The sequence below is a fragment of the Palaemon carinicauda genome, chromosome 44 (assembly GCF_036898095.1).
Source record: "Palaemon carinicauda isolate YSFRI2023 chromosome 44, ASM3689809v2, whole genome shotgun sequence".
Classification (NCBI taxonomy): domain Eukaryota; kingdom Metazoa; phylum Arthropoda; class Malacostraca; order Decapoda; family Palaemonidae; genus Palaemon; species Palaemon carinicauda.
In genome coordinates this window covers 28,071,631-28,085,857 of record NC_090768.1, presented here as the reverse complement: position 1 = coordinate 28,085,857, position 14,227 = coordinate 28,071,631, and the positions used below count along the sequence as shown (strand labels likewise).

General features: G+C 42.9%; 1 long non-coding RNA gene across 1 annotated transcript in view; it reads left to right on the top strand.

The window, feature by feature from the left end:
- The window catches only part of LOC137634300 (uncharacterized), a 40,177-nt gene extending 27,633 nt beyond the window's left edge, over positions 1 to 12,544 (top strand). Inside the window, exon 3 of the long non-coding RNA XR_011042504.1 lies at positions 11,902 to 12,544. This is a non-coding gene — a long non-coding RNA (uncharacterized lncRNA). The remainder of the gene's footprint in view (positions 1 to 11,901) is intronic.
- The last annotated feature ends 1,683 nt before the right edge of the window (positions 12,545 to 14,227 follow it).

Genomic DNA, 14,227 nt, shown 5'->3' with positions numbered 1-14,227 from the left:
CCAACCGCTCAGCAAGCGCAACCATTGGGTTCAACCACTCATGCCAGGAGTCAGCCTCCTCCACCCATGCGCCTACCTTCTGCTACTTCCTTTGATCAGCCTTTGCAGACTGAGCCTCAGGTGTTCCCTCAACAGAGTCTTGAAGAGGAAACCACAACTATTGTTGTTCCAGCTCGTTCTGACTCTGCTGTTCAGCATACCTTACCTCCATTTTCAAACCTTATGATAATGGAGGTTATTTGTATTACTTATAAAAATATATTTGTATTCCTGGCAATATATTTTTCAATATTAAACTTACCCGATAATCATGTAGCTGTCAACTCCGTTGCCCGACAGAATTCTATGGAGGGATACGCCAGCTATCACAATACTAGAAGGGGGTGTATTTACCAGCGCCACCTGTGGCCAGGTACTCAAGTACTTCTTGTTGACACCTCCTCAATTATTCCTCTGTCGTGCTTCCGGCAAGACGTTCTGGGATACGCTTATGTTCTTGGAGTATTTTCACGACTTTGGTGAAGTATTTCTCTTTGATTTCGGCTGTCGCTTTACTGGAAACTTCTATAATAGCTTAGTTAGCTTTTGGAATTAATTTGATTAATTATGGTGACGAAGAGAGTATGAACTCTCGTTCACCTTTCAATGGCCGACCCTTCCCTTAGACGGAAGTGTTGGTGTCTAAGAGAGTATAGACTCTCTTTCTTAATTTTGCTTAACAAAAGTTATAGATTTATTTTATATCTCTCCGCCTCTTATAGGCCTCTTCGATTAACTTCCTTTTATTATAAACTTATTAAAATTAATTTTTATATTTGTTTATATTCGACCTTCCTAATAGTAGGCGGTCTTTTCTTGGTACCGAAGTTAATTAACATTGAGCCCGTCATTTCGGTTTTACCTGTTAACATATTATGCTATTTCCGCCACAGAGTTTGAAAGAATTTCTTTGATAGTCTCGTACTGTTTTCAAAGTTGAACTAACGTTTTGTTTTGTCTCTGCAGTTGTTGACGTTCAGAACGTTCAACTTGCACTCTATCGTTACGATAGAGAAAGAATGTTCACGGTTTCACGTTGCAGTAAGAGTAACCGTGTCTAGCGTTTTGTTCATTCTTTCTTAACTTAATGGTTTTGATCCTAATAAAGGAACTTTTCATTTTGGGAAATATTTCAGTTTTTTCCTTTAACAATAATATGTTTTAACGATATATATGATTGGGCTCTTCTCTCAGGTTCTAAGTCAAGAGAGAGAGAGAGAGAGAGAGAGAGAGAGAGATAGAGACGGAGGGAGAAAGAGGAGGATAAACGTTTCATTCAAGCCTGCCAGGCGTACGAGTAACGTCGTTATCGTTTTTGCTCTTCTCCCTAGTCTCTTTAGGGGAAGAAACTAAACGTTTCTAGAGTGATCTAGTGTTTAGTCTCTTTCCAGCCACTGAATTATCTTTCATTAGATTTTTTTGTTACATTGTAATTCTGTTTTCGCAATTACTAACTTTTGAGAAAGGATAGAATTGCGTGTTTCAGGTACAAACCACTTAAAGTTTCGAGTTCAGTGAAATAAGTGCAAACAGAAATCAAAGTGATAAGTGATTAGCGCAATGTATGTCAGTGTTGTGCGTGAGGGTACTTCTGTGCGCGCCAGTCGTCCTCCCAGTCCGGGACCTCTTGCAAGCTCCCAAGCCCAGGGGAGAAGCAATGTCGAAGGGCATAAGGGTTCAGCAGGCCTTGATCGGCGCACAGAAGTATCCTCGGTGGTTGTGGGCGTGTCTTACCGAGACCGTCACTCCCACCCGCAGACGATTGAGCCCTTATTTTGCTCGTCTGCAGAAGAGATTTAGGGGAGAAAATAAAGGCAGAGTAACGCTGGTCTCAGGTCTCAAGACCTCTTAAACGTAAAGTCCAGACCTATGCCAGACGTACGAAGTTAAAGTTCAACAACCCGGATGCAGTCATTGGGTTAGCTCTGACTCTCCTCAGTCATCAGTTGAATGCACTCCGCCTAAGAGGAGTAAGGTTCTGCCGCAACAGATCTCTGCTGTTAAGGCTTTACCTCAGCAGACCTTAGTGTCTGCCGACCCCAAGTTGACTCTACTGCAGTCCATGCAGTCACAACTTTCGGTCTTGATGCGTGAGTGTCGGGCTGAGAGTGTTGCGCCTCCGCCTCCGCCTACACTCCCTCCGCCTACGCTCGCTCCGCCTGATCGCAGTACCACCTGCCAGGCGTACGATGTTGTGGACTCTACTACAGTCCATGCAAGCACAGCTTTCGGACTTGATGCGTGAGTGTCGGGCTGAGAGTGTTGCGCCTCCGCCTCCGCCTACACTCCCTCCGCCTACGCTCGCTCCGCCTGATCGCAGTTCCACCTGCCAGGCGTACGATGTTGAGCCACGTGCTGAGTTTGCTGTTCCCAGTGGTGTTCAGCCTCCGCCTTCCTTAAGGCAACCTTTACAATGGGATCAGGAGGATTATACCTCTCTTCCTCCGCCTCCACTTGCTGCTCCACCAGTGATGCAACACTCGGTTGAGGTACAACAACCTCTCCCGTCCATGAGTCAGTCTCCTCAGCTCTCGCTGCAGCGAGCTCAACCCTCCACAAGGCAAGCACCACAACACCTTAGCCTTGCGCCTCAGGAGCCTCAGCTTGCGAGACATTTACCTTGTTCTGCGCAGCCTCTTCCTCATCGCGCTCCGCTCACACCACAGGAACTGGAACTTGCTACTCCGCTTCCGCCAACCGCTCAGCAAGCGCAACCCTTGGGTTCAACCACTCATGCTAGGAGTCAGCCTCCTCCACCCATGCGCCTTCCTTCTGCTTGTCTTTTATTCAGCCTTTGCAGACTGAGCCTCAGGTGTTCCCTCAACAGAGTCTTGAAGAGGAAACCACAACTATTGTTGTTCCAGCTCGTTCTGACTCTGCTGTTCAGCATACCTTACCTCCATTTTCAAACCATATGATAATGGAGGTTATTTGTATTACTTATAAAAATATATTTGTATTCCTTGCAATATATTTTTAACAAGATCGCAATATGGCAAAAATATGAATCATGAGTTATGAATGTAAGGTAAATATTATGTTGATATTAAAACCCCATGCAAGCATGCATAAAGCACTCTAGCACTGGTCATGGAATTTCTGAGAAATGTTAAACGCCATGCACACGCTCTGCTTTCCTTACAGCAGGCTCTGCTTACAGTAGGCTCTGCTTACTACATGCTCTGCATACAGCATGCTCTGCATACAGCATGCTCTGCATACAACATGCTCTGCATACAGCATGCTCTGCATTCAGCATGCTCTGCATACAACATGCTCTGCATACAGCATGCTCTGCATACAGCATACTCTGCATTCAGCATGCTCTGCATACAACATGCTCTACTTACAGCATGCTCTGCATACAGCATACTCTGCATACATCATGCTCTGCATACCTTACCGCATGCTTCTCAGTCACACATCTTTGGTTGTTGCCAACTCACTAGACTGTCAAGCAGTTTCATAACGTTGCCTTCTAGTCTGCTGCTTTTGCACCAGTGAACCCTCACTGAGAGAACTTAGCTTTTCTAGGATATGGTCCCTGTAGATGAGAAAGTTCTTTTCTCCCTCCTTCTGATATTCCCTTGAGGACTCTGTCATTTGGAGGGAGCCTTTAGCTGCATAACCTCTTATGGACTTTTATTTAAGCATAACATGCTTCCAGGGAAGGTAATGGTTCCACTTCAGTCGCTAATCCCGTCTGTTACCACACCTGCTCCCATAGACCTTGAGCTGTGTTGCATGACATGCAGTCCAAGCTTAGTCCTTGTTAGAGGATTTTTTGTTTACGGAGTCAATGTGTCACGGGGAAGACGTTCAACAACCAACAGAAGTGACTTGTTGTGACGCAGTGCGGCAACCTCAGCAACCCGATAAGGAGTTGTCTGTACGACCCAGACAGTCTAGACAGATTCGGGTTGTCACTGTACTTCCTCGCTTGCCCATGATTGACAGTTCACAGACTGTGCAGCAGTATCATGATCTTGTGTCCGGCTCCGTCAGACGACTGGCTTTTAAGAGCTCCCACAAGTCGTCGCTGTCTGGAGATTTTCAAATGGACTATGGATCTGACCAAGGAACTGGGCCTCCTGGTCAATTTTGAGGAGTCTCAGCTCGTTCCATCCCAGACCATTGTCTCCTTGGGTATGGATCTTCAGAGTCGAGCTTTTCGGACTTTTCCGTCGGCCCCAAGGATCTTCCAAGCCCTAGAATGCATCCAGAGCATGCTGAGAAGGAACCGATGCTCAGTCAGGTAGTGGATGAGTCTAACAGGGACACTTTCATCGCTGGCCCTGTTCATCGTGTTAGGGAGACTCCACCTCCCCCCCCTTCAGTATCATCTAGCTGCTCACTGGATAAAGGACATGACGCTAGAGACGGTCTCAGTTCCTGTTTCCGAAGAGAGGAGGTCTTCTCTCGCGTGGTGTAAGAACAGCTTTCTTCTCAAGGAAGTCTACCTTTGGCTGTTCAGAAACACGACCGCCGTCTCCTCTCGGACGCATCAGACACGGGCTGGGGTGCGACTTTGGACGGACAAGAATGCTCGGGAACATGGAATCAGGAGCAAAGGACACTTCACATCATTTGCAAGAAGTTGTTGGCGGTTATTCTGGCCTTGATAAACTTCAAGTCCCTCCAGCTTAACAAAGTGGTGGAGGTGGACTCTGACAACACCACAGCCCTGGCTTACATCTTCAAGCAGGAGGGACTCTTTCGTGGAAGTTGTTCTAGATCGCAAGGGACCTACTCATCTGGTCTTAAGATCGAAAGCTAACTGGTAACGAGGTTCATTCAGGGCGGTATGAATGTCATGGCAGATCACCTCAGACGGAAGGGTCAGGTCATCCCCACAGAGTGGACCCTTCTCAAGAATGTTGGCAACAGACTTTGGGCCCTGTGGGGTCAGCCAACCATAGATCTGTTCACTACCTCGATAACCTAGAGACTCCTGTTGTATTGTTCTCCGATTCCAGACCCAGCAGCAGTTCACGTGGATGCTTTTCTGCTGGATTGGTTCCATCTCGACCTGTATGCATTCCCGCCGTTCAAGATTGTCAACAGGGTACTTCAGAAGTTCTCCTCTCACAAAGGGACACGGCTGACGTTGGTTGGCTCCGCTCTGGTCCGCGAGAGAATGGTTCTTAGAGGTACTGCAATGGCTGGTCGACATTGCCAGGACTCTTCCTCTAGGAGTGAACCTTCTAAGTCTACCTCACGTAAAGAAGGTACACCCAATCCTCCACGCTCTTCGTCTGACTGCCTTCAAACTTTCGAAAGACTCTCAAGAGCTAGGGGCTTTTCGAAGGAGGCAGCCAGAGCGATTGCCAAAGCAAGGAGAACATCCACTCTCAGAATCTATCAGTTTCAAGGGGAAGTCTTCCGTAGCTGGTCCAAGACCAATGCAGTTTCCTCAACCAGTACCACTGTAACCCAGATTGCTGACTTCCTGTTATATCTAAGGAAAGTAAGATCCCTTTCAGCTCCTACGATCAAGGGTTACAGAAGTATGTTGGCAGCGGTTTTCCGCCACAGAGGCTTGGATCTTTCCACCAACAAAGATCTACAGGACCTCCCTAGGTCTTTTGAGACCTCAAAGGAACGTCGGTTGTCCACTCCAGGCTGGAATCTAGACGTGGTCCTAAGGTTCCTTATGTCATCAAGATTTGAACCTCTCCAATCAGCCTCTTTTTAGGACCTCACATTAAAAACTCTTTTCCTCGTGTGCTTGACAACAGCTAAAAGAGTAAGTGAGATCCACGCCTTCAGCAGGATCATTGTTTTCACATCTGAAACGGCTACATGTTCCTTGCAGCTCGGTTTTTGCTAAACGAGCTTCCTTCACGTCCTTGGCCTAAGTCGTTCGAGATCCCAAGCCTGTCCAACTTGGTGGGGAATGATCTGAAGAGAGTACTTTGCCCTGTTAGAGCTCTTAGGTACTATCTAAAAAGGTCTTAACCTTTACAAGGACAATCAGAAGCCTTATAGTGTGCTATCAAGAAACCTTCTTTTCCAAGTTCTAAGAACTCAGTTTCTTACTATTCAGGCTTCTGATTAGAGAAACACATTCTCATCTGAAGGAAGAAGACCTTGCTTTGCTGAAGGTAAGGACACATGAAGTGGGAGCTGTGGCTACTTCAGTGGCCTTCAAACAGAACCATTCTCTGCAGTGTGTTATGGATGCAACCTATTGGAGAAGCAAGTCAGTGTTCGCATCATTCTATCTCAAAGATGTCCAGTCTCTTTACGAGTACTGCTACACCCTGGGACCATTCGTAGCAACGAATGCAGTAGTAGGCGAGGGCTCAGCCACTACATTCCCATAATCCCATAACCTTTTAACCTTTCTCTTGAATACTTTTTATGGGTTGTACGGTCGGCTAAGAAGCCTTCCACATCCTTGTTGATTTGGCGGGTGGTCAATTCTTTCTTGAGAAGCGCCGAGGTTAAAGGTTGTGATGAGGTCCTTTAGTATGGGTTGCAGCCCTGTATACTTTAGCACCTTTGAGTTGATTCAGCCTCCCAAGAGGAACGCTGCGCTCAGTAAGGAAGACGATCTTATTAAAGGCAGAGTAACGGTTCAAGTCGACTTCCTTACCAGGTACTTATTATTTCATTGTTATTGTGGATAACTGATTATATGAAATACGGGATACTTAGCTATCCTTTAGTCTTGTACACTGGTTTTTCACCCACCCCCCTGGGTGTGAATCAGCTACATGATTATCGGGTAAGTTTAATATTGAAAAATGTTATTTTTATTAGTAAAATAAATTTTTGAATATACTTACCCGATAATCATGATTTAATCGACCCTCCCTTCCTCCCCATAGAGAACCAGTGGACCGAGGAATAATTGAGGAGGTGTCAACAAGAAGTACTTGAGTACCTGGCCACAGGTGGCGCTGGTAAATACACCCCCTTCTAGTATTGTGATAGCTGGCGTATCCCTCCATAGAATTCTGTCGGGCAACGGAGTTGACAGCTACATGATTATCGGGTAAGTATATTCAAAAATTTATTTTACTAATAAAAATAACATTTTTAACAATATCGCTAAATTTGGCAAAAATATGAATCTTGAGTTATGAATGTAAGGTATATATTATGTTGATATTAAAACCCCATGCAAGCATGCATAAAGCACTTTAGCACTGGTCATGGAATTTCTGAGAAATGTTAAACGCCATGCACACGCTCTGCTTACCTTACATGCTCTGCTTACAGCATGCTCTGCATACTACATGCTCTGCATACAGCATGCTCTGCATTCAGCATGCTCTGCATACAACATGCTCTACATACAGCATGCTCTGCATACAGCATGCTCTGCATACAACATGCTCTGCATACAGCATGCTCTGCATTCAGCATGCTCTGCATACAACATGCTCTGCATACAGCATGCTCTGCATTCAGTATGCTCTGCATACAACATGCTCTACATACAGCATGCTCTGCATACAGCATACTCTGCATACAACATGCTCTGCATACCTTACCGCATGCTTCTCAGTCACACATCTTTGGTTGTTGCCAACTCACTAGACTGTCAAGCAGTTTCATAACGTTGCCTTCTAGTCTGCTGCTTTTGCACCAGTGAACCCTCACTGAGAGAACTTAGCTTTTCTAGGATATGGTCCCTGTAGATGAGAAAGTTCTTTTCTCCCTCCTTCTGATATTCCCTTGAGGACTCTGTCATTTGGAGGGAGCCTTTAGCTGCATAGCCTCCTATGGACTTTTATTTAAGCATAACATGCTTCCAGGGAAGGTAATGGTTCCACTTCAGTCGCTAATCCCGTCTGTTACCACACCTGCTCCCATAGACCTTGAGCTGTGTTACAAGACATGCAGTCCAAGCTTAGTCCTTGTTAGAGGATTTTTTGTTTACGGAGTCAATGTGTCACGGGGAAGACGTTCAACAACCAACAGAAGTGACTTGTTGTGACGCAGTGCGGCAACCTCAGCAACCCGATAAGGAGTTTGTCTGTACGACCCAGACAGTCTAGACAGATTCGGGTTGTCACTGTACTTCCTCGCTTGCCCATGATTGACAGTTCACAGACTGTGCAGCAGTACCATGATCTTGTGTCCGGCTCCGTCAGACGACTGGCTTTTAAGAGCTCCCACAAGTCGTCGCTGTCTGGAGATTTTCAAATGGACTATGGATCTGACCAAGGAACTGGGCCTCCTGGTCAATTTTGAGGAGTCTCAGCTCGTCCCATCCCAGACCATTGTCTCCTTGGGTATGGATCTTCAGAGTCGAGCTTTTCGGACTTTTCCGTCGGCCCCAAGGATCTTCCAAGCCCTAGAATGCATCCAGAGCATGCTGAGAAGGAACCGATGCTCAGTCAGGTAGTGGATGAGTCTAACAGGGACACTTTCATCGCTGGCCCTGTTCATCGTGTTAGGGAGACTCCACCTCCCCCCCCTTCAGTATCATCTAGCTGCTCACTGGATAAAGGACATGACGCTAGAGACGGTCTCAGTTCCTGTTTCCGAAGAGAGGAGGTCTTCTCTCGCGTGGTGTAAGAACAGCTTTCTTCTCAAGGAAGTCTACCTTTGGCTGTTCAGAAACACGACCGCCGTCTCCTCTCGGACGCATCAGACACGGGCTGGGGTGCGACTTTGGACGGACAAGAATGCTCGGGAACATGGAATCAGGAGCAAAGGACACTTCACATCAATTGCAAGGAGTTGTTGGCGGTTATTCTGGCCTTGATAAACTTCAAGTCCCTCCAGCTTAACAAAGTGGTGGAGGTGGACTCTGACAACACCACAGCCCTGGCTTACATCTTCAAGCAGGGAGGGACTCTTTCGTGGAAGTTGTTCTAGATCGCAAGGGACCTTCTCATCTGGTCTAAAGATCGAAAGCTAACTGGTAACGAGGTTCATTCAGGGCGGTATGAATGTCATGGCAGATCACCTCAGACGGAAGGGTCAGGTCATCCCCACAGTGTGGACCCTTCTCAAGAATGTTTGCAGCAGACTTTGGGCCCTGTGGGGTCAGCCAACCATAGATCTGTTCACTACCTCGATAACCTAGAGACTCCTGTTGTATTGTTCTCCGATTCCAGACCCAGCAGCAGTTCACGTGGATGCTTTTCTGCTGGATTGGTTCCATCTCGACCTGTATGCATTCCCGCCGTTCAAGATTGTCAACAGGGTACTTCAGAAGTTCTCCTCTCACAAAGGGACACGGCTGACGTTGGTTGGCTCCGCTCTGGCCCGCGAGAGAATGGTTCTTAGAGGTACTGCAATGGCTGGTCGACATTCCCAGGACTCTTCCTCTAAGAGTGAACCTTCTAAGTCTACCTCACGTAAAGAAGGTACACCCAATCCTCCACGCTCTTCGTCTGACTGCCTTCAGACTTTCGAAAGACTCTCAAGAGCTAGGGGCTTTTCGAAGGAGGCAGCCAGAGCGATTGCCAAAGCAAGGAGAACATCCACTCTCAGAATCTATCAGTCTATAGGGGAAGTCTTCCGTAGCTGGTACAAGACCAATGCAGTTTCCTCAACCAGTACCACTGTAACCCAGATTGCTGACTTCCTGTTATATCTAAGGAAAGTAAGATCCCTTTCAGCTCCTACGATCAAGGGTTACAGAAGTATGTTGGCAGCGGTTTTCCGCCACAGAGGCTTGGATCTTTCCACCAACAAAGATCTACAGGACCTCCCTAGGTCTTTTGAGACCTCAAAGGAACGTCGGTTGTCCACTCCAGGCTGGAATCTAGACGTGGTCCTAAGGTTCCTTATGTCATCAAGATTTGAACCTCTCCAATCAGCCTCTTTTTAGGACCTCACATTAAAAACTCTTTTCCTCGTGTGCTTGACAACAGCTAAAAGAGTAAGTGAGATCCACGCCTTCAGCAGGATCATTGTTTTCACATCTGAAACGGCTACATGTTCCTTGCAGCTCGGTTTTTTGCTAAACGAGCTTCCTTCACGTCCTTGGCCTAAGTCGTTCGAGATCCCAAGCCTGTCCAACTTGGTGGGGAATGATCTGAAGAGAGTACTTTGCCCAGTTAGAGCTCTTAGGTACTATCTAAAAAGGTCTTAACCTTTACAAGGACAATCAGAAGCCTTATAGTGTGCTATCAAGAAACCTTCTTTTCCAAGTTCTAAGAACTCAGTTTCTTACTATTCAGGCTTCTGATTAGAGAAACACATTCTCATCTGAAGGAAGAAGACCTTGCTTTGCTGAAGGTAAGGACACATGAAGTGGGAGCTGTGGCTACTTCAGTGGCCTTCAAACAGAGCCATTCTCTGCAGAGTGTTATGGATGCAACCTATTGGAGAAGCAAGTCAGTGTTCGCATCATTCTATCTCAAAGATGTCCAGTCTCTTTACGAGTACTGCTACACCCTGGGACCATTCGTAGCAACGAATGCAGTAGTAGGCGAGGGCTCAGCCACTACATTCCCATAATCCCATAACCTTTTAACCTTTCTCTTGAATACTTTTTATGGGTTGTACGGTCGGCTAAGAAGCCTTCCACATCCTTGTTGATTTGGCGGGTGGTCAATTCTTTCTTGAGAAGCGCCGAGGTTAAAGGTTGTGATGAGGTCCTTTAGTATGGGTTGCAGCCCTGTATACTTTAGCACCTTTGAGTTGATTCAGCCTCCCAAGAGGAACGCTGCGCTCAGTAAGGAAGACGATCTTATTAAAGGCAGAGTAACGGTTCAAGTCGACTTCCTTACCAGGTACTTATTATTTCATTGTTATTGTGGATAACTGATTATATGAAATACGGGATACTTAGCTATCCTTTAATCTTGTACACTGGTTTTCACCCACCCCCCTGGGTGTGAATCAGCTACATGATTATTGGGTAAGTTTAATATTGAAAAATGTTATTTTTATTAGTAAAATAAATTTTTGAATATACTTACCCGATAATCATGATTTAATCGACCCTCCCTTCCTCCCCATAGAGAACCAGTGGACCGAGGAATAATTGAGGAGGTGTCAACAAGAAGTACTTGAGTACCTGGCCACAGGTGGCGCTGTAAGTACACCCCCTTCTAGTATTGTGATAGCTGGCGTATCCCTCCATAGAATTCTGTCGGGCAACGGAGTTGACAGCTACATGATTATCGGGTAAGTATATTCAAAAATTTATTTTACTAATAAAAATAACATTTTTCGTTACTGTAGAGACATCCAATATTAGTGTGACAGGATTGTCGTTGATATATAGGAAGGTTTGAGGTTAGTACAGTAACTTTGTCTAGGCGTTATGACATACGTTGGAATATTTTTGGGCTGCATGGGTTATCCCATAAACCAGTATTATTATTCAGTGGGGACATGTTAAAACCACATGTTTAATGTGTACCACTTTAGCCACACTCCTAAGTATGGTAGATTATTCATTGGATAAATATAGGTGTTAACAGTGAGTAGGTGTATGTTCAATGGATTTAGATTATTGCTGTCCCTTGATTTTTACTGGGACAGGTTTATGGCTTGATGTAGGATATATTCGCAAAAGTATTAATCTTACATATAGGCAAGAGATTCTAATCCATAGTTTAACCATACAATTAAGCTGAACATCTTTACATCTTAGGATGTAATTCAGTGGGTTTGGGCAGTAAATATGTAGGGTATCAGAGTATAGGTTGAAAGAGTTCTGTTGTAAAGGCGATTAAAGTAATTCTATGGTTAGATGGAAAGTTTGAGACTGGATTGAAGACTTTCTTTTGGTATTTGTTGAGTTCTAAATGCAAATTACTATTTTATTGGGATAAGTGAGCACTTCATGTTATAGATTTCTAGCTGTATCTGTCCAGAAAATTTTCTTTTGTAGTAAAATATCCATCCATACGACAAACTGGTAATTCAACTTTCTTTTCACAGGACTAAAGAACCCAAGGCAAGAAGAGAGGAATTCTTCAAGAAAAATTGGAAAATTACTGCACCCTCTACTACTGCTGTCAACAAGCCAAGAGCTGCCAAGGATGAAGAACTAATTTCACTTTTAAAATTGCAATGAAGCCTGGGAGTTCTCCTGTCAGGTCTTCAAAGAAATTTTGTTCAGTCAAGCCAAATTTATTTAGACTAGTTCAATCTTAAATATTTTCATAGAAAGAATTAAATTTCCACTCTGAACATTTACTTTTAACATGTCAGAATTTAGTCTTAAAAATTTTATTAATTTCTTTAAGCATTATTAACTCCGATCATAAAGCTTCATATGGTCAACATTTCCAGAATTGGGTTTTATGGCTTGAACATTTATGTCTTCCATACATTTCTATAAACCAAAATTTTAAGTATTTTGCATTTTAAGCTCTAAAAGAACATAAAATTTTGATATTTAAGCTTTTAGATCATTTAAGACCATCTGAATATTCTTATGAAGTCTCATAAGTTAAACTAGCCTTAGAGCAAGGAAATGGTTTTAGGTTTTAAGTTTGTACAATAAGGTTAGTCATTAACTTAGCAGAAAAGTATGAAATGATTTAAAACATTAGCAGTTTTGTAGTCATGATAATGAATTTGATCACTAAATGTATTCTTTAAAAGTGTCATGTCAAGTAGGGGAAAAGTTAGGCATATCCGAGAAAATATCCCATAAGGATCATTAAAATTATTCCCACAATTCTATTTTTTTTTTTTTTTTTTTTTTTTTTTTTTTTTTTTTTTTTTATCCATTCAAAGTCTTAGAATTTTCTTTATTCCGGATATGTCAAACTTGAGGCCTGCAGGTCAGATGTAGCCCCAAGATGACTAGATTTTTCAACTTTAATTGTTATAACTGAGGAAACTGTAACTAAACTGTTAAAGTGAACACAAATGTATTTTTGGCAAACTAGGATGACCAGCAAAAAAAATTTTAATCTTCAGTCTTGCTAATGGATAATTACCAAATCTTTGATGGTCCTCGAGACCATAGTCAAGTGCATAATTGGCCCTCGAAAGGATTTGAGTCTGACATTCCTGCTCTAGATTGTTAAGTCAGTGAGTAATATTATCTGTGAATTTATGTATCTATTTTAAACAAGTTATCAGTATGTGTGACTGCTGGGTTATTAGCTTTGTGTTTCAAGCTCTAACATTTAAAACCTATTATATGCATCGTTAAGAATTCTTGGAACTGTCACTTCAAACCATTCCTTAATTATTTTTCTTCTTTCGTAACTCATCCCATTTAGACTTGTTTTATAGTTTTATAAAGTTTAAATGGATCTACTTTCATTTTGAAATTAGTTTATTTCTGTAATATTACTTTATCATTTCTATTCTATAACTTTTACTTGACCGAACTGATATTTGGGGGGTTTGTGATGTGGAAGTTGGTTTCAAAATAGGCTAAAATCTTACTTAGTTTTAACTGATACCATCTATCCCTGTACTGTACTATAAGCATTGATCCCATAGCTATCTTTATTTAAATAATTTCTGGCTAAAATCTTACGGAATTTCAACTTATACCATCTATCCTTGTACTTTACGACAATAATTGATCCCATAGCTACCTTTGTTTAAATCATTACTGGCTAAATTATAACTGAATTTCAACTTATACCATCTATCCTTGTACTAGACTACAATAATTGATCCCATAGCTACCTTTATTGAAATCATTACTGGCTAAAATCTAACTTAGTTTTAACTTACACCATCTATCCCTGTACTGAAGTACAAGCATTGATCTCATAGCTATCTTTATCTAAATTGCTAAAGAGAAACTTGTTAAATCCATCTATCTGATTCATTAAGAAATTGGCTAAGTTTCTGCATGAATATTTGTCTTAAGTGTTTTTCATTCATAGTTTTAGTTTAAAACCTTCATCAGTCTGTAATATAAAAGTAAGATTCAAATAGTTATTTTGAGAAATTTTGCATTGCATTGCCATAAGCCAGTGAGAATAAAGTAGAAGTTATTCTAAATTATCAAAGTAATTTTAGAATCTTATATGTATAATTATATCTGATGGAGATCTGTTAAATTGCCGATATTACCATATAGAAAATGCATATTAAATCTCTCTCTCTCTCTCTCTCTCTCTCTCTCTCTCTCTCTCTCTCTCTCTCTCTCTCTCTCTCTCTCTCTCTCTCAAGTACAATTCAGATTTTCACTAAGTCCCCATTCTGTTGAAAAAAACATTGATTTGATATTTAGTTTCAATAAAGATAAGACGTCATTTTTGTCCATCATTCTCCACTTTTTTTCTTCTCA